Source organism: Ambystoma mexicanum, chromosome 6p (assembly GCF_040938575.1).
Source record: "Ambystoma mexicanum isolate Mex_15411 chromosome 6p, UKY_AmexF1_1, whole genome shotgun sequence".
Classification (NCBI taxonomy): Eukaryota; Metazoa; Chordata; class Amphibia; order Caudata; family Ambystomatidae; genus Ambystoma; species Ambystoma mexicanum.
This window is the reverse complement of record NC_090935.1, coordinates 1,362,125,160-1,362,152,220: the sequence shown is the minus strand read 5'-3', so window position 1 is coordinate 1,362,152,220 and position 27,061 is coordinate 1,362,125,160. Positions and strand designations below refer to the sequence as shown.

The following is a 27,061-nucleotide window of genomic DNA, read 5'->3' as shown; positions in this document are numbered from 1 at the left end:
GTGCGAAGATATGTGCAATGCATTTCAGCAGGGAAAAGAAAGACCTGTGGCTGACAATGCTGTTTTACTAAATCCATGCAGAGGTGCACTTTTACTTAAAGAGACATATAGCAGTGTGTACATTATCTTCAATGTAATACCATTTGTGCTCCAGTCATCTCAAGTGAAACCAAGCCCACTGCAATTATAAGAAATAAAATAACTTCCTTTTTCCTCATCCAAATGACAGAATGCTAAGAAAAGTGCTCACTAGACTTTCAGAGTTTGAACATCGTTTTCTCATATAACTGCCCTATACATAGGGATAATCCAGAAGTGATATTCATGTATTTTGCAACTGTGAGATTAAAAAAGTACATCACACATGAATATAAGGTCCAGATGCCTTAAAAAATGCCATGTAAAATGTATATTGTGTGAGTTTAAAAGCCATTGCTTGCAGCATTTTACATGATGCCGGTCATTTCTCCTTAAGATGAAACTTAACCTCCAAGATCTCTCCTCTGCTGATCCTGGAGAGGGATGTCTGGTTGTCAATCATCAATCAGGGCCATTGCTTAAAAATATAGGAAGAAATACACTACCTAGATGTAAACCAAGGTGGAAACAGATAAGGCCATACCTGTTCTTTCAGCAGAAGTGACCTTGAGGTCACAATTCCCATAAAATGTCCATTAGAGTTGCAGCCAGGGCCATCACAGGCCATGAAGTGAGAGGCTGGCTGATCACATGCTCAAGGCTAAATGAAACTGAAAGCGAATATAGAAAAAAACTGGAGTTTAGTTCATAGAAAAATACAATTATTGCATAAAATGGGCAGCATATATGCCAGAACGGTCATTCCAGACTTTTATTAAAGGTGATTATTAAAGGTGACAGTAACCTCCTTTGAAGCATAACTAAAGTTAGTCATGAACATTTGATATGGGCCTTCTTTGATTCCGAGAGATTGGAAAGCTGGTGTGAGGGTGAAGGACAAAATTAACATGGGAACTAAGTGGCATCTTTTTCACTGATACGGCTCCTGAGTAAATGAAGAGAAACCATATCTCTGAATAGGAGGGGCATGCCGACTTCAGATTAGCATCATCTGATTTGCCTCAAAATGTAGTTCTTAAAAATATATTCATACATGTAAAGATTTGAAAAATGATGGTACTTGCCATGTTGATAGATTTTCAGAGTTTTGAACATGCCAAGCCCACATGTCAGTTTGGGATTACAAAGCTTTCTCCTCCCACAGCTTTCCTAACTCACAACCCTCATCTCCTTGTTCTATTAGCACACAAGTGGGAGATGGATAGAGAAAAGCAACCAATCCCTTTCGCGGGAATCATGACAAGTTTGTGATGTAATTTTCCCTATAATAAAACCAGTTTGCATTAGTACTGGGCTTTTGCACTTATTCCGGGTGGTAACCTGCTGCTGAACTCTTGCGAGAAACATCCAAGCAGAGAGACCCCAAATCTTGCATTGGAGACAGGGACCAGGAGATATAGAAGCCAACTGGGACCCCTTGGAGGAGCCAGAGGGGATTATCTTGGACTGACACCCTTGCCGTTCCAGGGGTGCCCTGCTGTTCCCTGATGCTCATTTCAAGGCCACTCCTGTAAGTAAAACTATCCCAAAGCCATATATTGTGTAGGCCCTGCAGTTTTCAAGTATTGTTCTAGTTATTTCCCCCAAGCAAGAAATCCTGTTTATCTGTGTAGATCCTTAGCATATTTAATTAAAGTAAATCGATTAATCCCCTATAGAAATCATGGGGTGTGTTTTATTGGCATTCAAAACGAGGCTTACCGTAGCATGCAAACATTTTGCACGTATCTATTAATGAAATTTAATGTCTCAGAATCGCTAGAGACAAAGGGTGCATCGATGGGCCTCATTCTCGATAAACGCTGTTGCCGCTTATGCGGCATCAATGTGATGGAATCCCTACAACATCTGATAATTAACTGTGAAAGTTTGAAATCGCTTCGTTTTAAATATATTAAATCTTATCGTAATACTGTTGACACGAACATTTTAGCTGGTGCATGGGAGACCTTTCTTATAGGTGATGATATCAATTTGATATATTTTATAGTCTCATTTTATCTGAAAATCATTGAGATTTTTAAATGTCTCGCAAAGTGTCAATACAAATTTTCCTTTTAGCTATGGTACCTATGTCATTTTGATTTGAATCTCAAACATGTAATGTAATCAGATGTAATGTGTAATACGTTATACAAAGCCAATCTTGGCTGTAAGTATATCAATAAAAAATCTTGAAATCTTGAAAATGAGCAAGCTCTTCCTAGTGTATTTTGAGCCAGTATAGATATAGAGATTTGCCAAAATAATTCATTCCAAAACCCTGTTTCCACGTGAATGTGCCGGGTGCAAAATGAAATTTCCCTTTGTTCCCATTGTGCTCTGTTCAAAACCACAAAGCCCTGCCTGTTCTTTTTAGGTGTGGCAAAACAAATTTTCCCAATGCTTTTCTTTCCCTCATATTGCACATGGGGTAATAAATAAAATAACGATTTTGCCCCTTGAATCCCTTTTTGAAAAAAGTGCATTTTATCAAAATCTCAAAATGATTTTCCCATTGTGTTCCCACTCTCTGCCACTGGCTTTCAATTCAGAGGGGCCAAGTCTAATTGATGTTTGGAGGGTGTCTTGAATTGTTCTTTTTCTGTATTGGAGGGTGATTTGAAAAGAAAGCTGCAGGAAATTGTGACTGCATATATCATTATTATCTCTGTATTGGTGCCATTACGGAAGTCAGTTTTGTTCTTGTGTTGCAACGGCATTGGTGGCTGATGTTAGTCTGTTTGTTAAATTTGGTTTAAATAAATTAATAGATCTGTATTCTTATTAAACACCGGCCTGGTTCCTAGTCCATTGTGGCACCGGGTATTTGTTGGGGTTGGGTGCAAGAAGGGTTGGAGGCCTTACCAAAGTGAACCTTAACAAACTAACAGTGCTTTATTGTGCACCACATTCGTTCAGGGGAAAGGAACTCCCTGAGTTGAGTGTCACTGCGTAATAAACCGCAACATACTGGAGAATATAATCATACCAAAAAAGGTTTACAAGTGATCTTGTTCTAAAAATAGGGACTCAGATGTCCTCAAGGCCTGCCATACATGTTTCGTTCCATATAGGCAATGTGAAAATATCTCTGGAACTTCATCAGGGGCTAGTCCACACATATGATGAAATACAGGATTAGTAATAAATCCTACATCATTATTTTACATCCAATTTGTTTTCATGTATTTAAACTACAACACCAGTTAATTTACATGCTGCTTGATTTCATATTTTCTACTAGCACCTCATTGTTCCATAACACTTCATAATCTTGCCATAGTTCAACTCCTTGTAGTCTTGAATAATCATGCATGAAAATCTGAAAAAGACCTGTATTGCATTGTATTAATGAGCTTGTAATTAGCTCAGATCAATCTAATTATTTAAACTGTGCAATCACCTCTTAGTGGAAGAAGCACACATATATGAGCCAAACACCTCAAAGATCAGGTGCCCCCAAATGAGCAGACTGTCACCACAAGGCACCCAGTGGACACACCACGTGCAGTAAAATGGCAGGTGGAAAACACTGTATGCGCCGGCTGCATGGCGTTAGAGAAAGATAATATGAGAGCAGTCGCTTTTCTCTTACCGTCCCATGGCCCAGCTGGTCCGTATCAGCCTGCGCGACCACCTCATCTCCAGTGTTGTATGTTGGTCCCATGGTCAGAACCTCCCTGGGTGGCGTGAGCCCCCCCGGCCTACAGATAACTCTGGAGACAGTGCATCCCTGCTGGGCTCCACGTGTGCTCTCTCTGAAGCCCATGTGGGCGGCCCTTTTATTCACAGCCACACGCGACAGAGTTACATTGCTCCGCTGTGTGCACAACTTAAAGGGACACCACAACAATGTGACCCAATAACAATAGCAACGACTGTCACCAAACAATGGGAAAAACTCCCATACTCACCTGCTCTTCAACAGAGCTCTCGTGTTGACGCTCTTGTGGAAATCTTTTAATTCGGGAAGGCATTGCAATTCGAACATTATATCATCTGTCAGTGACCTACAAACAATATACACCACATCTGCAATTTTAGAGAAAACTGTGCTAAAAAAAATCACCCTTGTATATTTACATAAACTGCCACACACAACATCCTACATGCATTTTGAAGCTTTGCACGATTAATGGGCAGGAACAAAAATGTCCTTCCTTCATTCCACAAGCTAAAAAAGGAACGCTTGGTCAGTGTCTAAATCACAGATTAGAGCAAAGTATTAAGCGTGCTATTTCTTGAATGTGAGCGCAAAGCGAACTCATGCTTTCATAACTAGCTCTGCGTGGAGCCAACACACTTGCATTCCTACCTCTGCGTGTGTGCTGGTAAACATTATCCTGTTTAAAAATGCAAACAGGAAGTAGTGGTCCAGCACATGGACATCATGACAGATATACTGCTTTCATCTTACTCAAAATGTGCGTTATCATGTTAATATAGGGTAACTAGCACTTACATGGATCTCGCTCCTAAATAATAATCTCAAAATCAACACTCAGTCTTCTGTTCCCGTACATGTGCAACCACTGTTCGCGCTGCACAATACATTTGTGTCTGACTAAATAATGCTCGTGTTCAATGGGACATGATTGTAAATCGCTCCGGCATCGTGATACAGAGGAAAAAGCTCTATACTGTAACCAATGCAAGTTAGACATGATTAGAGCAATGGGACAGTGCTAGATTAGAGAGCAATGGTTTATCACTATGTAGTGTACAATCCAGTTCTGCTAATCTGCCTTCCAAGCGACATATATAAACAGATATTAGCCTACATGAAACATCTTTTAACGGTTTATCCAGAGCCATTCAATCCTCTCATTCAACCCTTGTGCATCACTTTGCATTGGGAAGGTGAGCTCTTGCTCTTTTTTAAAAACCGTATCCATGTCTCTGCATACCTCTGCATTTAATTAAGTTTGTGACCCACAGTTCAGGGGATATCATTTGGTTTGTGATTACGTTCTAATAAATGGTTCACCAGAGGCACATTACTAACTTTGTTGCGTATACAGCTCTCATGTTCTGTAATTCTAATGCACCCTTTTCTCTCAGTTTTGTCAATACACATCAATTTGCAGCGGCACCATAGGGCATATATGAAATTTTCGCTATTGCAGTTTGTCAATGAGCGTTGTTGCCATACTCTGACCTGCCACAACTGAATGGGAGGCCAAAATCAGATTGTTCTCTTGAAAAATAAGCAAAATGGCACTCGGAATTCACTGAATAGTTATTTTACATGTGCGGTTGAATGAATAAGACAAGAATTGGTGTGGCTGTAATAAGGAAGCAAGAAAACCTACAAGCTACAAGGCAGGGTGCTAAACATGCATACAAGTGAGAAAATGGACATTGGAAGGAAAAACAGTGCAGTAAGAATCACACGTGGCAAAGTTGTAATTCCTTAGTTTTAATGGGTTTAAAACAAGCAAAACAGCTTAGAAAATTTGCTAAACAGACAGAATCAAAAATCAGTTTTACTGATGAGGTACAAAGGCACATAACAGGTGCGATACTAAAGTGAAAGGGTGAATCTGGATGGGTGACAGTATGGGATTCTCTATAGGAAGGAAAAAATCCGGATTTTTAAATGGGAAACACTTTTATAAGCAAACTTGGTTTTGATAGAAAATTGATTCTACTGCAACTATATTTTAGTGGCTATATATTTAAAGAAAGACACGGTACGCAAGGTAGATAATTTGCAAGGTTAACCTATTCACGCTGCATTTATCGCTATGGGAAATTAATTAATTAATTTAAAATAGTACTAGAGACTTACAAAACGGACTCAAATGATTCAGAAAGAATTGCGTTAACACATGGAGATTAACACAGATTTTCTTAGGAACAGGATACACAGAGGGTTATGACAATATAAGAATTTACTAAGGTACTTATAGGTTTTTTTATAGGATTGGACAGAATGCAAGGAAACAGAGCGGTGGATGCAGCTTTTTGGTTACTGGGGAGGGTAATACTTACAAAAAGCATTTGAATTGGGTAGTTTGGACAGCTAACCGGGTCTCTGGACAGCGGGACAAGGGTCTGGTCACTGCACAGCGGCAAGGCTCTCCTTTAAGGGAAAAGCAGGGCATCCGGGGTCTGGTCACAATGGACAGTGAGGTACATCAGCTGGGCAAAGACAGGTCTGGTCACTAGATTCTCCCAAAGAGTCAGCAGCCTTCCCCCTTTTTCCCTGAATTATTGGGATTTTTGTAGGGTTTAATTCTGGATAAGTGGTTTTGGATAGGTAGTTTTGCCTGGATTGGAGGTTCTGTCTGGATAGGAGGTTCTGTCTCTGGAGTCTGGAGTCTTGCAGGGTGAATGTTGATATCTGGATTGTGAAGGTTGGATTTTTGAATGTCCTGCATCTCCCCATGCCTCCTCCTGATAAAGGCAGGATGACATCAGAGGATTTTTACTATGTTGGAGGAAATAACTAGGACATACCTCTAAGATAGGATAGGTCAGGGTGTGGATGCCGCCGCATCCCTGTAAGCAGATTGGACCCAGGGAAGTGACATCAGTGTTAGGGTGTGTGTTTTATGATGTGCTTTGTTATGTGAGTTACTTTTGCCAAAATCAGTAATGAAACAAACCCTTATATTTACAATTGTTATCTTCCTGAAAATCAGATGGGCAGACCCAATATTTTACAAGTAATATGCCATTCCAAACCCCAAGTTTGTATGATGCTGCTTTGTCCTTCTGGCAATCTTTCACAATTTCTATGGAAAATATTTCCCCTAAAATGGATACACAGAAGCCTATCAATGTTGGGCATATTTGCATCAACTTTTACATCTGTGTCATGAACGCTTTCCTCAGAAACGCCTCTTTAATGTCATTCACGTCTCCCACATGCTAGGATCGCCCACATATTCTCATTTTAATTGTGCCAAAATTACATTAAAACCATCATAATTTCACATTACTGTGTTTTCAGATTACTGAAATAAATGTATTAATATAAAAAGGTTCTTAAATGAAATGGGTTGGCATTGTTCCCAAAAGTGGGCAGTCTTTCCAACCCCCCAGCCAAATGTCTTTCACTGGTGAACCTCGCACAGAGGTTGCCAAGGCTTCTCCTTTGAAGTCTTTCAATTTGAATGCATGGGATTTCACACTTCTGAGGCAAACACATGGGTTGGCTTCCTCCTTTGTTCTTAGGGGCATCTTTTCCATGCAGTCTGAGACACCCTGTAATTATCACAGTATCAAAATCATGAGGGGGTGCGAAATTTGGCCTTTAAGCCAAACTGGTCTAACAGGAATAACTGCCTCAGCTAGGCTGTTTACGTTCTTTTTGTAAATAAAATAAAATACACAGAGTTAAATATCCCTATATTTTTGCAGCTTTCCTTTCCCAAATGTACAATTGTGTTTCTCGGCATTTTACAGTATCCTTTCCCATTTAGCTTCACTCATGTCAATTCATTTCTTTGCAAGGCAAAGTAACACGGGTTCACTTTTTTTATATCCATTTAACAAAACGTGGTTTTCCTCGCATTCAGCTTTCAGAGCTCTGGTCAATTTCTGTACACAGGGATAGGTTCAAGAAATGGGTTATTTGAAACTGACACCAAGCAAAGGGAGAGAGAAAGCTTCTTTTGAAGATTTTTGCCTGTGTTCATTTGTTGCAAGAGTAAAGGCTGGCTGTATGGCCTGAAATGAATTTCTCTGCTCTTCACAGATTTTACTTGACACAACAATGCCTTTCAGTGAGGAATAGCCCTCATTTGAGGGTGTTCATCCTGAATATAGATGGGCATGGCTGTGTTTTACTGGAACTACACTGTGTAATGTTGAAAGATGGAAATAGCACCAGCGCAAGGTCATTTTAAACACAGAACATACTCTTTTTCAGTTTGAGGTTTTGATCTGGCAGCATAGCAGTGCTGAGCCAGGCTGCCTTTGAATTCGTCTCTTCGGTGCACATGAAGAAAATAAAGTGCAGCTATTCTTGGGGTGTCTTTGCTCCATCTCACCACATATGTGCTCAGCAGACACAGTACAGCCATTACTTCTGTAACTGCTAAAAACACAGTTTTGGTGATGCAGGGGAATATGTGCTCAGCAGACACAGCGGAACAATTATTTTTGTAACTGCTAACATGCAGTTTTGTGATGCAGGGATTTCTGTTCGGCTGGTAAATGTACCCCACAAGCCATTGTGAGGCACCACATGATTAACGAGTTGGGAAGTTGCCCTTCACTGCTTTTGGAATATAGCAACTCCTGTATCATTTCTATACTTGTTTCTTGTGGAATGATAGTATAGAGGGGAAGCCATGTCCAATCCTATGAGCAACTCTCCCTGAGGATCAAAAAGGGAACCTTCGATCAGATTGATTATGGCTGTGGTGTCTTGTAGATAAGGTTGCATCTCACGTACATATGTACGTACGTACGTAGGTACATGTCTGCAAACTGCGATAGGGGTTCAAGCACCAAATCTACTCTGGAGACGACAGGCGTGACTGGGGGAGTAACGGTTTTGTGCACTTTAGGTAGAATGTACAATTTTAGGATTCTTGGATTCTCTTTCACTAGGAACTTGGATTCCTGCTTACTAATCCAGCCCCTGTGTTTTGCTTTCTCTAATTTCTCTTTAATGATCCTTTTCAGATAATTAGTGGGATCTTCCTCCAATCTTAATTAACACATAGCATACTATAGTTTTTTAAGACACTCTCCAATATAGTCTGCTCTGTGTAATAAAACTATTGTCCCACCTTTGTCGGCTCTACATATAATAATATCAGAGTTATTGTTTCAAGATGCAATAGCCTTTTTTTCATCTATAGAGGTGTCCATATAGCCGTTGAACCCTGCTTGTTCTTCCAGTCTGGCAACATCTTCCAGCATTTTCCTTTCAAAAACATGAGCTTCCGCTGAGTGTTAAATGGCAGGAGGCATGAAGGTGGATCTATTTCTCAGGCTGGGCTCATCAGAAAAATAATTGTTTTTGAAAGAAAATGTATAATTGACCTTTCTCATATACTGTCTAAATGTTGTCCTAAAAGCAAATGTGTCATGTTTGTTGGTCATCACAAAACTCAGACGTTTTTGTAGTATTCTCATTTCCTGTATATCAGGTACGTAATTGGAGAGATTGATGACAATACTCACATGCCTCTTTTTACCCGCAGTTTCAGCTCCCAATCTACTGTGTCTTGATCTCACCGAAAAAAAAGGTCTGTCATTGTATGGTCTATGGCCTCTTCCTCTGTTCCTACACCGTCCTGTTTCTCTGTTACTAAACTTACCTCTCTGAGGACCCCATCTCATGTGTGGTCCAAACTCCTGAGGTCTTGACTTTTCCTGCAATGTCTCATCGCTAGAGCTATAGGATGTTTTGCTGAACCTCACTCGTCTGCCTCCACCTTGTCTAGTTTGCTCTATATTTTCTCTAAAAATGAACCCTTCTTTCATACATGGAAAGGCTTTTCTTGGCTAAAGTTTGACAAGTCTTTTTTCGGTCTGCAAATTTGTTCTCTTACAGTGTATTGTTTAAATTCATTCATCTTTCTTTATTATTTCTTATAGCTTCTTTTTAAAGGTATGAAAGTGGTCTAGTTGTTTAATTTCAACTTGTAGTTTTGTTAATTCGATGACATTGTTCTCAGACATACCTTTTGCGGTATCGATAATCACTATTATCCATTTCCTCCCGCATTTGTTACCTATATACCTCCAGTGTAAGATGAATTCTTTATTATCAAGAAACAATCTGGGCTTGTTCCTGACCACAAGTCCTTTTGGTAATGTTCCATTCCTCAAATATTCTAGTAGTACTATTCCATGCAATTATGTCCTGATCAATCTCTTCTTAAGTTGTGTTAGTTTATCCCAATTGCTTAGGTTCGTAGTAGAAAAAGGTTCAATGCCTTCTCCAAAAAAGAACGTTTCTGCTAGCAATTCTGTGACATACCTGAGGCACTTATCAGCCACCATATTTTGCTACAAGAGTTCTTTCATCTCCAGTGACAGAGTCTTGGTTCCAGTGCAGCCAGCAGTTGAGGTCCTAGTCCAATAGCAGCTCACCCCAATGTGCCCTGGAGGTAGTTAGGGAGCACAGTGTTTCTCTGCCTTAAATTCATTCTGTCTTCACCTGCATGGCAGAGCATTCCGGAATAAATAGCACTCCCAACCAAGGTCCAAAAGTTTGTTCTTCTTTTTTCAGGAATACAAAAAAGGTGTGGGAAACCCCTTCCATTTAAAGGCAAAATGTCACAGGGGATTGGTAAAAAAAGACACCTGATGAGTAGTGTGCCATGGAATAACTTGCTCCAGTGCACGTTGGATTTTGTATGCATTAGGTGTAATCTAAATTGCTTTTCCAATGGTAGTGAGTTAAGCCTGACTTCTTTGTGAATACCACTCTAGGAGACAAAGAGGAGCAAATCTTATCTTTACTTATGCCTGGTATTACATATGGCAACATTTCGACACTTTTTGAATTAGCCCATAGGTGTATGCGTCTTTCCTGACTTTTAAAATTATTGCAATCCTGTACCCCTTCACGAAGAAGCAGACCATTTATCCAAAGATAGACTCACACGCTGGACTGATATTGAAGACATGCCACAATGGCCACGAAGTGTAAACACATATAAGTGTGCCACAAAATCAAATGTAACACACACTTGCTTATATCGCCATGGTGCAATGTCAAATTTGATGGGTACCCAAACCATTGTGAGTACCTTCTAGATAATGCCTCTGTATGAAGCATGGTTATGGAGAGTTTCAAAATGCTCACAAGGAAAAACAACTGGCTAGCAAGCTCTGCTAATGGAATTTATATGTGGCAGAAATTTGTATGGTAAGGGCCTGGTGAGAACAATGTATAATGCCCTTATGGCACAATATGAGGACTTAAACTCAGAATTCATTGTTGTATGGGAAATGACTATTTACATGATGACTGCTTGTCTATTTTGCAATGCACTTCAGATTGTCCTTTCAAAATTCTGGAAATCGGTATCCAGAGAAAATGTTGCTAACAAAAATGTAGTCTATGAAAAATGTGTTGTTAAAAAACCTTTGCAGTGAAAAATTCACCAAGCAAAAGTAGTCAGAAAATGCAGTTGAACAGTAGCCAAAATGCAGTGCTGGTAGGATATATGTTAGGGTTAAGGAGGCTTGAGATTTCCTGGTATGGGGTTAGGCTAGGGGTTGGGGAAAGGCTATGGGCTAGCATTAGAGTAAAACATTTGATTAGAATTTGTAGTGGTTGGGCTGGTGATGTTGGGGTTTGGTTAGTGGTTAGGGTAGATGATGTGTCAGTGTAAGTGTTAAGGATAGGGCTAATTGAGCAATGGCTTGTGAAAGTGTTAAAGAAAGGGTAAGGCAGAGAGGACTGGTGGTGTTGCTGTAGGATAGGGGTTAGGATACAGTAAGCATTAAGGTAAGTATTAGAATTGTGTTTAGGGTAGGGCTAAGGTTAGGATTAGAACAAGGGTTTAGGTTAGTGCAAGGGCTATGGAATTTGTGCCAATCTGGTGATGGAATTGGAGGTTTGCTGTTCATTTTCTCTTTATTTGGTGTTTTGTATTGAGTCACATGTGGATAAAATGCTTTACCGTGCTGAAGAGTTAGTGTTAGTTAAGGGTTCAGGGTAGAAAAACAGTGGCAAATAGAGTTAGGGTAAGGGTTAGGAATGGAGTTAGGGTGACCGTGGAGGTTTCATTATAGGATTTGGTGTTTGAAAGGGTTGCAGCCTTGTACTTCTGTATATTTAAAGATAGTTTTGTAGGAGATATATGTGGGGCAACATTTAAGGAGTTCCCCTCCAATCAACAGCACCACACAAATTGAAAAGGTTTGTATTCTTGACAAACTCTACTTTTCACGCCCATAATATCAAAGTGCACCCCCACCCATTCCACAGTAGAGAAGCCAAGTGCTAGGCCGATGTGCACAAAGAACATAGGTGTATTAATAAGTAAACAAAATACTAATCACACGATAGTTATCGGATTGCACGCCACCCCACTTTGTGGCACAGAACCTTTCCTTCCTGACAAAACTTGACTTTACATACAAGCAGGTTGAAACCACCATTTAGTTTTGTTTATAACTGTAATTCGCATAGTATATAACACACAACCACTTGTACGGTTTTTCTTTCAACTCTCTAGTCCCTGTGTTTAAATGTAAAAAGAAAACACTGTTCTAAAGAACACTTCAGAGACTTGGTTCACTCATAAGAATTCCCCTAATGTAAGGATCATTAATGCAGCATCTTAGCATCTGACAGTACAATTGTGCTTTACATTATACTTTGTATGAGGTCTTATTTAAATAAAACATAGCACTTTTCTATTGGGCAAAAAGAAATTGACAAGCACAGCGCTCTTTATTCCTAACCTTCCTTTGCACTTTCCCTTTTAGCAAGATTCTGGCACAACAATATTAATTAAAAGACTATTTTCAACAGGTTCTGAAACCCTTTTACTTTGAACTGTCAGTGAAAATGTTCCCATTCACTTTGGAATACCTTGCTTCCTTTGCCTCTAGAGTGTGCTTTTAACAAGCTATTTTCACTTTGTTTAGGCATGAAGGCTCTTTTCTCCAAAGCACAGACTCAGAGATTCAGTTTACCATTTGGAATCACTCTGCTTTAAGGCAGGGTCCTGGGAATGGTGAACAGTTCGGAATTTTATTTGTAAATGCACCCATTCCCATTTAGGGAATGTTTGCGGTTGGCAAGAATAATATAAGGATACTGAGTTACTTTAACAAACAACTTCTTTATCATCACTGTTGACCTCTGATCTGATGGGGGAAAATTATTGGGCTGAGCACAGCTCTTAGTTCAGTTCCTATGAACAGAAAAATACATTATGCTTTTACATTCTGCATCTTTCTACATGGCATCTGCACCTATATCTCAAAATACATGTTCATTTAGCTCCTGTTGCATGTCAGCAGTGTCCAACTTTACATTATAACATATACATTTCAATTACTTTCGCAATGGATTTTCGATTTGCATGAGTTCATAGTTCCATCGAAGCTGCAAAATGCATAGATTTCCCCATAGCACCTGACTGTTTTAGCAAGCTGCACTTCAGGCATTAGTCACATGTAGTTGGAAACAGGCCTCAGGCCTTTCTGCCTAGTTTCTCGAAACAGGGCACACTCAGGGGCCGATTCATGGAACAAACGTGCGCCGAAAATCGTTGCGCAAGCAGGCGCAAGCGCAAAGAAACAGGCGCACGCGCACGTGTGCGATTCATGGAAGTCCCTGCGCGTGTTCACCTCGGGATGTGCGCCAAACCCGTGCATGGCGCACAAGTCACTGCAACATCCCGAAAGGCGTGCGCGACGTGCACAGTGAAAGCGCACAACCTCGGCGCATACACCAGAAAGTGGGCGGGACACGGGGCGTAACCCGCGGAATGGGGAACAAAGCGCGAAAATAAGGGCGCAACTGGGGATGTACTGCAGGGAAGCAGACGGAACGCCCACACGCACTCGAACCACACGTATTCATGGAATCGAATAGGGCAAAGCCACGCACAGCCAAAGACACGCACAAGCTGAAACACGTCCGCCACACGAAGGCAGGCGGTAGAGTCCCAGCGCATCACAAAAGTGGCAACATACAGCAATTGGGCCTGTGCGAGCGGGGCACGTGTATTGCGGGGGTGCGCGGGAAGCAACACACGCGATCGAGCGGGGTACGTGTATTTCGGGGGTGCGCGGGAAGTGACACACGCGATTGAGCGGGGCACGTGTATTTCAGGGGTGCGCGGGAAGTTACACACGTGATTGAGCGGGGTACGTGTATATCGGGGGTGCGCGGGTAGTTACACACGTGATTGAGCGGGGTACGTGTATTTCGGGGGTGCGCGGGAAGTTACACAAGCGATTGAGCGGGGTACGTGTATTTTGGGGGTGCGCGGGAAGCAACACACGCATTCGAGCGGGGTACGTGTATTTCAGGGGTGCGCGGGAAGTGACACACGCGATTGAGCGGGGTACGTGTATTTCGGGGGCGCGCGGGAAGTTACACACGTGATTGAGCGGGGTACGTGTATATCGGGGGTCCGCGGGTAATTACACACGCGATTGAGCGGGGTACGTGTATTTCGGGGGTGCGCGGGAAGTTACACACGCGATTGAGCGGGGTACGTGTATTTCTGGGGTGCGCGGGAAGTCACACACGCGATCTCATCAGGGTACGTGTATTTCAGGGTGCGGGGAAGTATCCCACGCAACATCAGCAGGGTACGTGTATTCCAGGGGTGCGCGGGAAGTTCCACACGCAATGCCATCAGGGTACGTGTATTACAGGGGTGCGCGGGAAGTTCCACACGTGATATCATCAGGGTACGTGTATTACAGGGGTGCGCGGGGAGCAGCACACGTGAATTGCACGTGTGGGTCCTCCCAGGTGTTCCCTCTACACCTTCCACGGCCCCTGCAGGTGGCTCACACCACAGGGGCCTACCCAGCACATGTCATGCAGGCACCCCATCCACCATGGCCATGCCCACCAGCCAACCCACATGTCAACTTGTACTACTGCCCATCAACACATGTCCCCCTGCACCCACAGCCACAAGGGGCACCCTCCACCAGGCCCCCACCCATGTCTCCCACCACCCCCACCCCCCAGCAGTGCAGGGGCAGCCTCCACCAGGCCCCCACCCATGTCTCCCACCACCCCCCAGCAGTGCAGGGGCAGCCTCCACCAGGCCCCCACTCATGTCTCCCTGCACCCCCACCCCCGAGGAGTGCAGGAGCAGCCTCCACCAGGCCCCCACCCATGTCTCCCACCACCCCCACCCCCCAGCAGTGCAGGGGCAGCCTCCACCAGGCCCCCACCCATGTCTCCCATCACCCCCACCCCCCAGCCACCAGGGGCATCCTCCACCAGGCCCCCACTCATTTCCCCTATCACCCCCACCCCCCAGCAGTGCAGGGGCAGCCTCCACCAGGCCCCCACTCATGTCTCCCTGCACCCCCACCCCCGAGGAGTGCAGGGGCAGCCTCCACCAGGCCCCCACCCATGTCTCCCACCGCCCCCACCCCCCAGCAGTGCAGGGGCAGCCTCCACCAGGCCCCCACTCATGTCTCCCATCACCCCCACCCCCCAGCCACCAGGGGCAGCCTCCACCAGGCCCCCACTCATGTCTCCCTGCACCCCCACACCCCAGCAGTGCAGGGGCAGCCTCCACCAGGCCCCCACTCATGTCCAACTCATGTCTCCCATCACCCCCACGCCCAGCAGTGCAGGGGCAGCCTCCACTAGGCCCCCACTCATGTCCAACTCATGTCTCCCATCACCCCCAACCCCAGCAGTGCAGGGGCAGCCTCCACCAGGCCCCCACTCATGTCTTCCTGCACCCCCACCCCCCAGCAGTGCAGGGGCAGCCTCCACCAAGCCCCCACACATGTCTCCCACCACCCCAATACCCAGCCACCAGGGCAGCCTCCACCAGGTCCCCACTCATGTCTCCCATCACCCCCACCCCCCAGCAGTGCAGGGGCAGCCTCCACCAGGCCCCCACCCATGTCTACCACCACCCCCACACCCCAGCAGTGCAGGGGCAGCCTCCACCAGGCCCCCACTCATGTCTCCCATCACCCCCACCCCCCAGCCACCAGGGGCAGCCTCCACCAGGCCCCCACTCATGTCTCCCTGCACCCCCACCCCCCAGCAGTGCAGGGGCAGCCTCCACCAGTCCCCCACTCATATCTCCCACCACCCCCACCCCCCAGCCACCAGGGGCAGCTTCCACCAGGCCCCCACCCATGTCTCCTACCACCCCCACCCCCCAGCAGTGCAGGGGCAGCCTCCACCAGGCCCCCACCCATGTCTCACACCACCCCCACCCCCCAGCCACCAGGGGCAGCCTCCACCAGGCCCCCACTCATGTCTCCCTGCACCCCCACCCCCCAGCAGCGCAGGGGCAGCCTCCACCAGGCCCCCACCCATGTCTCCCACCACCCCCACCCCCCAGCAGTGCAGGGGCAGCCTCCACCAGGCCCCCACTCATGTCTCCCACCACCCCAATACCCAGCCACCAGGGGCAGCCTCCACCAGGTCCCCACTCATGTCTCCCATCACCCCCACCCCCCAGCAGTGCAGGGGCAGCCTCCACCAGGCCCCCACCCATGTCTACCACCACCCCCACACCCCAGCAGTGCAGGGGCAGCCTCCACCAGGCCCCCACTCCTGTCTCCCATCACCCCACCCCCCAGCCACCAGGGGCAGCCTCCACCAGGCCCCCACTCATGTCTCCCTGCACCCTCACCCCAGCAGTGCAGGGGCAGCCTCCACCAGGCCCCCACCCATGTCTCACACCACCCCCACCCCCAGCCACCAGGGGCATCCTCCACCAGGCCCCCATTTATTTCCCCTATCACCCCCACCCCCCAGCAGTGCAGGGACAGCCTCCACCAGGCCCCCACTCATGTCTCCCTGCACCCCCACCCCCGAGGAGTGCAGGGGCAGCCTCCACCAGGCCCCCACCCATGTCTCCCACCACCCCCACACCCCAGCAGTGCAGGGGCAGCCTCCACCAGGCCCCCACTCATGTCTCCCATCACCCCCACCCCCCAGCAGTGCAGGGGCAGCCTCCACCAGGCCCCCACCCATGTCTCCCACCACCCCCACCCCCCCAGTCACCAGGGGCAGCCTCCACCAGGCCCCCACCCATGTCTCCCACCACCCCACCCCCCAGCAGTGCAGGGGCAGCCTCCACCAGGCCCCCACTCATGTCTCCCTGCACCCCCACCCCCCAGCCACCAGGGGCAGCCTCCACCAGGCCCCCACTCATGTCTCCCTGCACCCCCACCCCCCAGCAGTGCAGGGGCAGCCTCCACCAGGCCCCCACTCATGTCTCCCATCACCCCCACACCCCAGCAGTGCAGGGGCAGCCTCCACCAGGCCCCCACCCATGTCTACCACCACCCCACCCCCCAGCAGTGCAGGGGCAGCCTCCACCAGGCCCCCGCCCATGTCTACCACCACCCCACCCCCCAGCAGTGCAGGGGCATCCTCCACCAGGCCCCCACCCATGTCTCACACCACCCCCACCCCCCAGCACTGTGGGTCATCTGCCAGCAGGCCCCCACCCATGTGCAACTCATGTTCCCCAGCCAACATGTCATCACAATCTAGATCCCTGGTCCCTATGGTCAGCCTCCAAATGCAAAACACCCACCCGAGTATTGCATCCACCCACTCATAATTTGCAATTACATCACAGAACACCAATTGCAAGTTCCGAAACAAACACATTTCCCTCACATACACCCAATGGGTGTCAGTGAATCTCAAAACACATATCATGAAATGCATGAAACCAATGAGATACCACACATTGAAGTTCACCAAAAATAATATGTATTAAAGGAAACATCAATAGAATTAAAAATGAAGAAACAGAAACGTGAATGTACAAAAATGAAAAGAAGCATGTCCGTCAAAAAAAGCAAAGCCAAAAATAAAAATCCAAAGTAATGTCCAAAGTCAATGTCCACAAAACAAAATCCAATGGGAAATAAAAAAGAAAGCCATTGCTCCATGGTTAGAAATAGAAAAAAAAATACAATCCAACTGTCAACTATGTACATGGGAACAATCCAGGGTCCATTATCCCAACAAAATAAAGGAAACCTACCTAACTACACTAACTAATAAAATAAACTATATACAAAAATGTGGCCAATGTCCGAAAGGTCCAAATAAAATAAAACAAAAATGAAACCTAACACTACCTAGAAACTATGTACAAGGGCAGCGAGCTAGTTTCACGGCTCACTTGTGGATGTTCCGGGCCAGGGCATCATCAAACTCCTCCTCAATGTCCCGGAGGCGGTCCTCCTCCATGGCCCCGAGGGTCCGCAGGGCCGCCGACGTCTCCACCTCCAAACCCCTGCGGATTGCCTCGAGGCACTCGGCCCGCCTCAGGGCCCTCCGCATGGAGTTCTCCGACCTGACCATTGTGAGCCGTGACTCTTCCGCCCGCTGCCGCTCCACATCTATGGCGTGGCCCAACCGCTGCCACACGGAAGACACTCTCTGTCCTGGGTCCTCCTGCCCTCCGGCCGATGCCTGCCCCTCCGATGTCGAAGGCCCCGAGCCTTCATGGCTCCCACCACGTTGCTGCTGCTGCTGTGCCTCTGCCCGTGCACTGCCTCCTGCTGCCTGCACATCCTCCGCCGGCTGGGGTGCAGTCGTAGATGTGGCCACCCCTGCTGGACGTCCGACTCCCGACTGTGGCAGGGATGTCTCCTCCACCAGCCTGGCCACACCGTCAGAGGCAGCTCCACAGGGCACCCAGGTGACTGATGGGTGGGAAGATGGCACAGAGGACGACTGGCGCGTAGGGGGTCCAGTTGAGGAGGGGGTCGGAGCAAGCCCCATCAGACGGAGGAATCCAGCCTGGGTGACCTGTCCCAGCAGGCTGACGTGGTCAACGAGCCATTCGAGATGACGTGCAGTCTCTCCATGAAAAGACTGCAGGTCACCTCGCATGGCCCGTTGACGCAACGCCACACCAGCCAGGACAGGCTCAGCCCGGACCTGGATAGCCACATCCGCAGGCAGAGGAAGGCCAGTTGACGTGAGCTCATCCCCTGCCTGAAAACGGGTCTGGACGTAGGCATTCCTGCTGGTGCAAGATGATGCAGGGACAGGATCGGGGACAGGATTGCACACAGGCACCTCCGCGGCGGCCTGTGCTGCCTCCTGTCCCTGGTCCTGCACTGCACCACTAGCACCAGTGGGATCCCCACCTCCAGACCCCGTCTCTGGTGCTTGTACGGCCGCCTCCTCCACCAAGCCCCCCACCAACCTGGATGACTCCGTGCCATCTTCCCCTGTTGGGCCCTGTGGGGTCCCAGCTGCCCCTTCTGCTGCCGAGGAGTCCAACTCCAACCTCCGCCTCTTGGACCTCCCCCCGGCAGCTGCGGCCTGGGACGCGGCACCGGACTCCTCACTCCCCGACGAGATGACAACCTGGGAGGGGAGCCGGGCCTTGCGTCTCCGGCTGGCGGTCGGATCCCCGCCGCTGTGCTCCACAGCACCTTCTCCGCCCTCTTCAACAGTTGACGCTGCAGACAGGGAGAAACAAAACACAGGCATCAGGGCACTGTACAATGGACACATACACACATGGCAGTTGTAGACGAGTGGCATTGGCAAACCTCAGACATGTCATCACAATCCCCAACACACATGTCAGTACAACTCACACACATGAGCCATACCACAGCCATATCGCAACTGCCACCACCATCCATACACATACAACAGCATGAGCAGCCAAAGGTGAGCCAGACATCACATGCAACACAGGAAGTGCACCACATATGTACACACACCACCACACTTGCATGCATGTGTACACCTCTGCCAAGTGTCGCACTGTTCAGACGGGCATCCATGTCACATCTGCCAATCAGGCTTCCACATACCGCTGTCACATTCATCCATGTTGCATCACTGTTGCACCCTTGTCAAATACACACACATGCACATGTACACAGTGCTGATACATGCAGCCAAAAACAACATACATGCGTGACATCACGGACATGTCTACTTACATACACATTCATCCAAACATGTGTGCCCACACAACTGTATTTGGCATGCAAGCCTACACACACAAGCACCATCCATGTCTCACACATTACAGCCCTCGCATGTGTCAGCCCCACGGCCCTGTACACCCCCACCCATACTCGATCCCATACAAACAGATGTGCAACCTGCACACTACTGAATAATTACCACACGCACTGCTCACAATCAGGATGCATGTACACTCACCGCTCGACTCCAGACAGATCTGCTTCTCAAGGACCTGGATGTGGAGCGCTGGGGATATGCGTTCCAGGACCCTCATCTGTTCTTTTGACAAGTGGCCCCGGCGCCCCTTGGCATCCGCTGCCTTCAAGAGGCGCCGGGCCTTGTTCAGGGTCCTGGACCTGAAGTCCTCCCAGCGCTTCCTGACATGTTGTAAGTCGCGGACTGCCACCCCCTCCGCGTTGATGGCAGTCACGATGTCAGTCCAGATCCGAGTCCGTCCTTCCTTGTCGGCGCGGGAACTTCCAAAGAGGGCATCATACTGCCCCAGGACTTGCTCCACCAGGACACCAACTTCGGTGGCACTGAAGCTGGTGCCCCTCTGCCTCTCTGGCCGGGGGTTGTCAGTGGTCACAGATGGTGTTTGCCCCGACATGACAACCCCAGAGGCAGGAGTGGGTGGGCAACTGGGTCCTGGGGCTGGGCTGTGGAGCGATGGAATCCCAGTCGGAAGTCTTCGGTTCCAGCAGGGGTGGTCACAGCAACAGCACCCCTGGCTGATATGCAGGCAGCAAATGGCAGGGCACGTGGGCAGCAGGCAGTCAAGCAGCAGCAGATGGCAGGTGGGAGCGTGCTCGGGGCTCTGGGGGGCAGTAGTTCGGCCTTCTGGGCAGGAGCGTGGTCTTCCGTGTGCTTACGCGTGGCCAGCTTGATACGGAGTGATTTGGTACGTGAAAAATCTGCATGTCAGCGTGTAATACGAGGAAAGGCCCTTACCGCGTATGCACGGCAGCACGCATATGCGATTTAATTGGACCAAAGGCTCTTAGCGCGTGAGCGCGTCTGTGATGTGACGTGTGCAGGTGTTTCCCTCATTGCACGTGATGACAGAACACACGTGGATTTCCACCAATCGCGTGTGAAAGTTCCCGGCACCCCGGAACACACGTACCCAGGCTAATCGCGTGTGGAACTTCCCACGCACCCCGAAACACACGTACCCAGGCCAGTTGCGTGTACGCTCACTCCCCTCCGATCACACGCGATGACACTCGGACCGTATCCGAATACTGGAAACCAGCGCACGGCAAAAGACGTGCACAGGCGTCAATGCGTCTGCCACACGAAGGCAGGCGGAAGCGTCCCCGCGCACAGCATAAAAGTGCGCGCAAACAACAAACGCGTATATACAGCTACGATGAATGCCCCATTTGTTGCTGCACTGATCGTGGGACACCGCAGGAGGAGGAGAATAGCCAGGGCACGCATTTTCGCACCGCGGACAAGCCTTTTTGGGATGCCTGACGACCAGGTCTATGGCAGGTATAGGTTTCCACCCCATATCATCCTAGACCTGGTCAGGGAGTGGGAAGATGACCTCACATCCCCCACCCTTTGCTCCCAAGTATTGAGCCCCTTGGAGAAGCTGCTCAATGTCCTGCATTTTTTGGCCACTGGGTCATTTCAGCGGACCACTGCCATAGTGGGGGGGGGTCTCACAGGCCACGCAGTCACGCTGCCTACACCAGGTACTGGCAATCATGACAGCGCGCCCCTCAGTACGCAGGCACATATACATGCCCAGAACACCCGCAGAAAGGCAGGCCGTTGTCCTGGATTTTTTCAGGGTGGCACACTTCCCCAAAGTGCTCGGTGCCATAGATTGCACCCATGTGGCCCTACGTCCACCTAGGGCCATTGAGCACATCTACCGAAACCGCAAGCACTGGCATTCCATCAATGTACAGGTGGCATGTGATGCAAAGGGAATCATCACCTCTGTCTAAGCAAACTACCCTGGCTCCACCCATAACAGTTTCATATACAGAATGTCCGCCCTGAGCCGGGCCCTGGAAGCTGGGCAGCATGGCGACACATGGCTCCTAGGTCAGTACAAATGCCCTTGCACATGCATGCAAGTCACACACAGACAAATATCCAAACCCTAATAATCTCAACTATTATCACCTCCCCAGGGGACAGTGCCTACCCTCTGAGCAACCACATGATGACGCCAATCCGGAACCCCACCACACCACCCCAGGTAAGATACAACGCCGCCCATATTGCAACCAGGGGCATAGTGGAGCGCACATTCGGAGTGCTCAAGTCACGTTTCCGCTCCCTTGACCGCTCTGGTGGGCAACTACTCTATGCACCACCAGTAGTGTGCAGGATCATTGTGGCAGCATGTGTCCTGCACAATGTTGCAACACGGCAGGGCGTCCCGGTGGACATGGTGGTGCCCCCACATCCCCAACCACAGGCACAGGCGCTGCCCATGGGAGGGGACAGGGCACGTGGCAAGGAAGCCCGGACCCAGCTTGTGGCCACATTTTTCACCTAAACTCCCACCCCTGCGGAGTGCACACAGGCCTGGCACATACCAGGTGACAATCGATGATGACTAAGAGACAGTTAACTGTCACAACCCTACCACCCTGAGAAAGTTGCCATGGAAGTGCCACATCGTCTGCATCCCTAGCTACTTAAACACAAGCTATCCTGTGTGACCAAAAGGCACACATATGACATATGACATGATATGGGCCATACACAAGTATTCCAAGGCGCAATGAGGCAGGGAGGGGGGAACAAGGGAACACAGAGAACGGTACTACTAGGCCAGGTTCATTGGGATCGTGCAAGTGCAGGGGTAGGGGGAATGGGAAAAGTGCAAGGGGAAGGGTGGGGGGGAGTCCAGTACAGGGGAAGTAGCCCAAAAAAATAATACATAGGTCGCCTGGTGGCAACTACAAAGGTAAGTGCAGACAAGTGCTGGGAAGGGACGGCTGTAGGGATAGAGAGACAGTACTGCAGTGCAGGGGTTGCCAGGGAGGCAGTGCAAGTGGAGAGTGGCTGGGCCAGGGACCGAGGTCGGTGAGAGTGGCCCGGTTGCAGCTCCTGTGCAGTTCCAGTGGAGAATTCTGCAAGGGAGAGGCAGACAGTAAGCAGAAGCAAAGAGGAAGGTCTTGAGGTGCTTCCAGAACTGGAGATGATTCCCCTCAAGTTCAAGTCAGGCCAGAAGTCTGTTCCAGGGGGAGGGCCCTGCTGCGGAGAGAAATCTATCCCGAGCTAGTTGCTCTGAGAAGCGGATGACACGGACATGCAAGGTGTGCATCACACACACCTGCAAACCAGGCCATGGCCATCACTGTCATGTCACTCAAACCCTCCCAAGCATCAACATGACATGGCAGGCAATACCCATACACCAACGCAGTAACGATAAGGTACACATTGCCATGTCCTAAATGCACAGTGGCATCGGACACTGCTGCCTGACCCGGAATCAGATGAAATGACAGACCAACAACCTCCCACCCAAAATAAGTCATTTCCAAATGCATTACAACAGTCGTAGACGTAACATCACAATGAATGCCTGTCTACATGCACATTATGCATTGCAAAATCAACACTGCAGCTCATGTGTGCAGTGTCCTACTCCTGCATCACACTGCTCAGTGCACAGCACAGTGAACAGCCATTGTGTGTGATGCACACCCTGAGCATCACATCTAAGTGACAGACCACGTCAAACATCAAATTAGGCATGTACTGGATCCATGATCGGTCACAGAACATGTGCTGCCGGGACACAGTGGGCACCAGAAGGCAAACAGTGTACACATGGATATGCAAGGGTGGGAGTACATGTAGTGCATCAGAGTGCAAGTGTGTGGTTCTGCAAGGACATGCACTCCACATATGCATGTGCACTCAAGTGACCATCAGTGTTCCCTACACATCACATGTGAACATCCACCATGTGTACACCCCAGCATGTCAAACCACAACTATCCCCTCGCACCTGAAAGGAAAACACAACACATGAACAGGCATTGATCAGCAGAACACAACATGTACATAGGATACCAGCATTACTATGTCAGAGTTCCCATCACACTGCAGGGCAAGGCAACTATCAACAACAACCCCCCACTCCCTCACAAATGACCATGACCCACTGAACAACTGCACCTGGGTCATGGAGCCTCCAAACCTCAATTCCAGCTGGCCACAGGATCACCTTTACCCTTCATCACCATCTCCCACCTTGTGTGTAAAAAGATGCCTGAACCCTCAGAATCCACACTCATTTCCAAAATCACAAAATCGAAGGCATAAAAACGAACCCGAACACCCTCCAGTAGATGACTTGACGTAGCAGTACCTCACAAAGGCCAAGTACTACCACAATGATGCAACAACCAAGGTAGCACAGCAAAACAATGTCACGACAGGATGTGAGACATGTGTGGTATATGACATAGGATGATGCACCATGAATGGATGTGTACTGTCACAGGTCCCCTGTACAGGCGCGGGAGTGTCACAAAACAACCACCCCCACCATGTCCCGGGTGCCTGCAAGGTCAAACTCACACAGACCCCTGAGACCCTGGTGGGGAATGCGGTTCAGGGATATGCAGTCGGGACAGGTGTTGACACACTGGATGACTGGAATGAGCGGCAGGAGAGGGGAGGAGGAATGACACATGAAACTAGGGAATGCACGAAAATGTACAACCTGCATGAACACATACACAATCCAAACAAACTTGGACATCATTGTCATGGCCTTCTGTAGTCCAGGCTCAGGAGTGGTACAAACCAACCACCCCCTCTAGGGTTTTGGCGCCTGCAAGTTCGGGGCTTACACAGGCATTCGCAACCCCAGTGGGGAAAGACGGTCAGGGAACGTTGCTTGGATAGGCACGGGAAGCAGGAACACTGGGTAAAGGGTACAGGTTTCAAAATTGCATAGGATCACGGGTGATTAGGGAGAAAAAAAACATACCAAATTGAACCACACATACATCCATGCATCAGTACACTCCACAGCAAGCCTATGCAGAGCAGTTCGTAAGAAAAACAACAAGACACTTAGCTCTGGTTTTGAGTGCTGGCCTCCTGCATGCGCACTCTCAGGTCCGGTTACAGGAGCACTGCAATGCTGCAAAGAGAGACACAGTCAACAACCTGGACAAAAAAATCAGAGTTCGGGAGGATATCTCGCGCTCACACCAACAACTTCTTGTAAACCCTATTATCACTAGTGCTACAATTCTTCTGAATAGGTACAAAAATTCCTCAAGTTACATAACAGTTGTCAAATATATTGTTTAATTTTGACTTTCAAAGTGTAAAACAGCCGACACGTGTTTCGACCTTTGGTCGTTATCAAGGCTGCACAAATCATTACATTCATTAAATATATCATAAAAAAGAAAGAGAAAATTCAAGAAACCATACCATATAGTCAACAACCTGTACGTGCCAATTGCACAAAAGCACAACACCAAACATGCCCCATAGCAACAGACTACTCTACAAACAGACAATCTGTGGTTGATGCTTTGTACCCATATATAACATCACCCCTGTGATGGGTCACACACAGTCAATGCAGTAAGGCAGCCGCTGCTGGGTGCGTGGCAAATGGAACACCAATGTGTCACAATTCACACAACATGCAATGTTCCCTGGGTAAGCAGACAGACCCATATAGCAAGCCATGACTACAGAGCAAGTTGCGTACCACCATGACCGAAACAAAGTTGGCAGTGCATTTATCATGAAGTACGTGGAAAAGACATGCACTGCACCCGAGTATGTCCCTTGCTGTATGTCCATGCGAGCTGCCCCTTTCCATGTCTCGGAAGGCTACATGGTTGATACAAGTGGCTCAATGGACCTTGGTGTACCGGAGGGTATGTGCCACTGCCCCTGCATGTGTCCCAGACAACCCTACTATCAGCAGCCATCAGTCCACAAACACATCTGAGCTGCATTGTGTGCTTCAACACCAATATTCGTCTAAGCTCACCCTCAGTGCTGTGACTAAGCCTGCATGTGCAACTCGCCTGGTGCAAGCTTTCTTGTGTTGTGGCCCCCCTGTGATGCTCACCTTGCCTGGAGTTCCTTGGAACATGTCAGCAGTTCTAGGATGTGGGTCTACAATCACTGTGCCTCTGCTTCTGCACACATGTGCATGTGGGCACCAACAAACGGGTCCAGAATTCCGTCGTCCAATGGGCCATGTCTGCTGGCAAAGGTGCTCTGGAGGCTCATCCCCCTGCAGAAAGGGCATGAAACACATGATTAATGCTTCAAAGTCATCTGTGTGTGTCTCATCAGGCATCTCATTACTTGACCATGTCAGAGAGTCACATCACAAATCACACCATCAGTCCGTCTTTCACCTCCAAAGTGTGGAACACTATCTACAGCATGAATTGCAACAAGCACATGTACAGGAAAGATATGAAACATACTACACAATGCATAGCAATCAATGTCCACATTAATCATGACACACCCCATCTAGCAAAAGCTGAACAGTGGACAATGACACCTAAATCATCCCCAATAGGGGTGTCAACACAAGTCACACAGCACCAGACATGCCACAGATATGACAGTCCAAAGCCCTTGTGTAAAATGCTGTAACACCGAACCATCCTTGCGAGCCCATGGATAAGGGAGGCAGGAGTGGCATATGTGAGTCAAGGAACCCAAGCAGCAAACACATACACAAGACAACCATGAAGGGCCCAGCTGGAACAGACATTGGATGCCTTCAAAAGCCACAAAGCACCGCACCGTCACATGAAAGCACAATAGACTAGCAATTTTAAACTAAATCAACTATTAACTAATTACACTAACTATGGAAAACCTGCATTACCTATTTAGACTAACTATCAAACAGAAACTTAAGTAACTAAACTAAAAGAAAAATCAAAAATGGCCACATACGACCCGGGGGTGAGGGGAGGCACCCAGGAGGGGGGAGGTACAGGGTGCTGCTCAACATCCACATGCGATGATGCTGAGCCAAAAAAAATCCTCCATGGGCTCAACGCCTGCACAGCACGACCTATGTGGGAGCTAGATGGTCGTCCGAGTCTGGCTCATCCTGGAAAGGAGGTCGTGGCACAGTAGCCTGGCCACGCCTAGCTGCAGCTTGCCCCTCGTCGGCAGCAAGTCTGCCGGACGGGTGAGCCTGGTTCTGTGTGGCGATGTGACGTAGGTCTGCATGCAGAACCTCCCGTGATACACGTGCTTCCTCTTGCAAGGTAGCATGTGTAACACGGAGTTCCTCCTGCAAGGCCTGGCTGGACAACCGCTGCACCTCCCGGCAAGCCTGTAGCTCAGCCGAGATGGTACGCTCAAGCTGTGCAA

The 27,061-nt window shown here is 48.3% G+C and overlaps 1 long non-coding RNA gene across 1 annotated transcript in view; it reads right to left on the bottom strand.

The window, feature by feature from the left end:
• Positions 1-27,061, bottom strand: part of LOC138510422 (uncharacterized) — a 140,632-nt gene that overhangs the window by 73,341 nt on the left and 40,230 nt on the right. Inside the window, exons 2-3 of the long non-coding RNA XR_011280383.1 lie at positions 3,996-4,091; positions 623-749 (exon numbers count right to left, since the gene is read on the bottom strand). This is a non-coding gene — a long non-coding RNA (uncharacterized lncRNA). The remainder of the gene's footprint in view (positions 1-622; positions 750-3,995; positions 4,092-27,061) is intronic.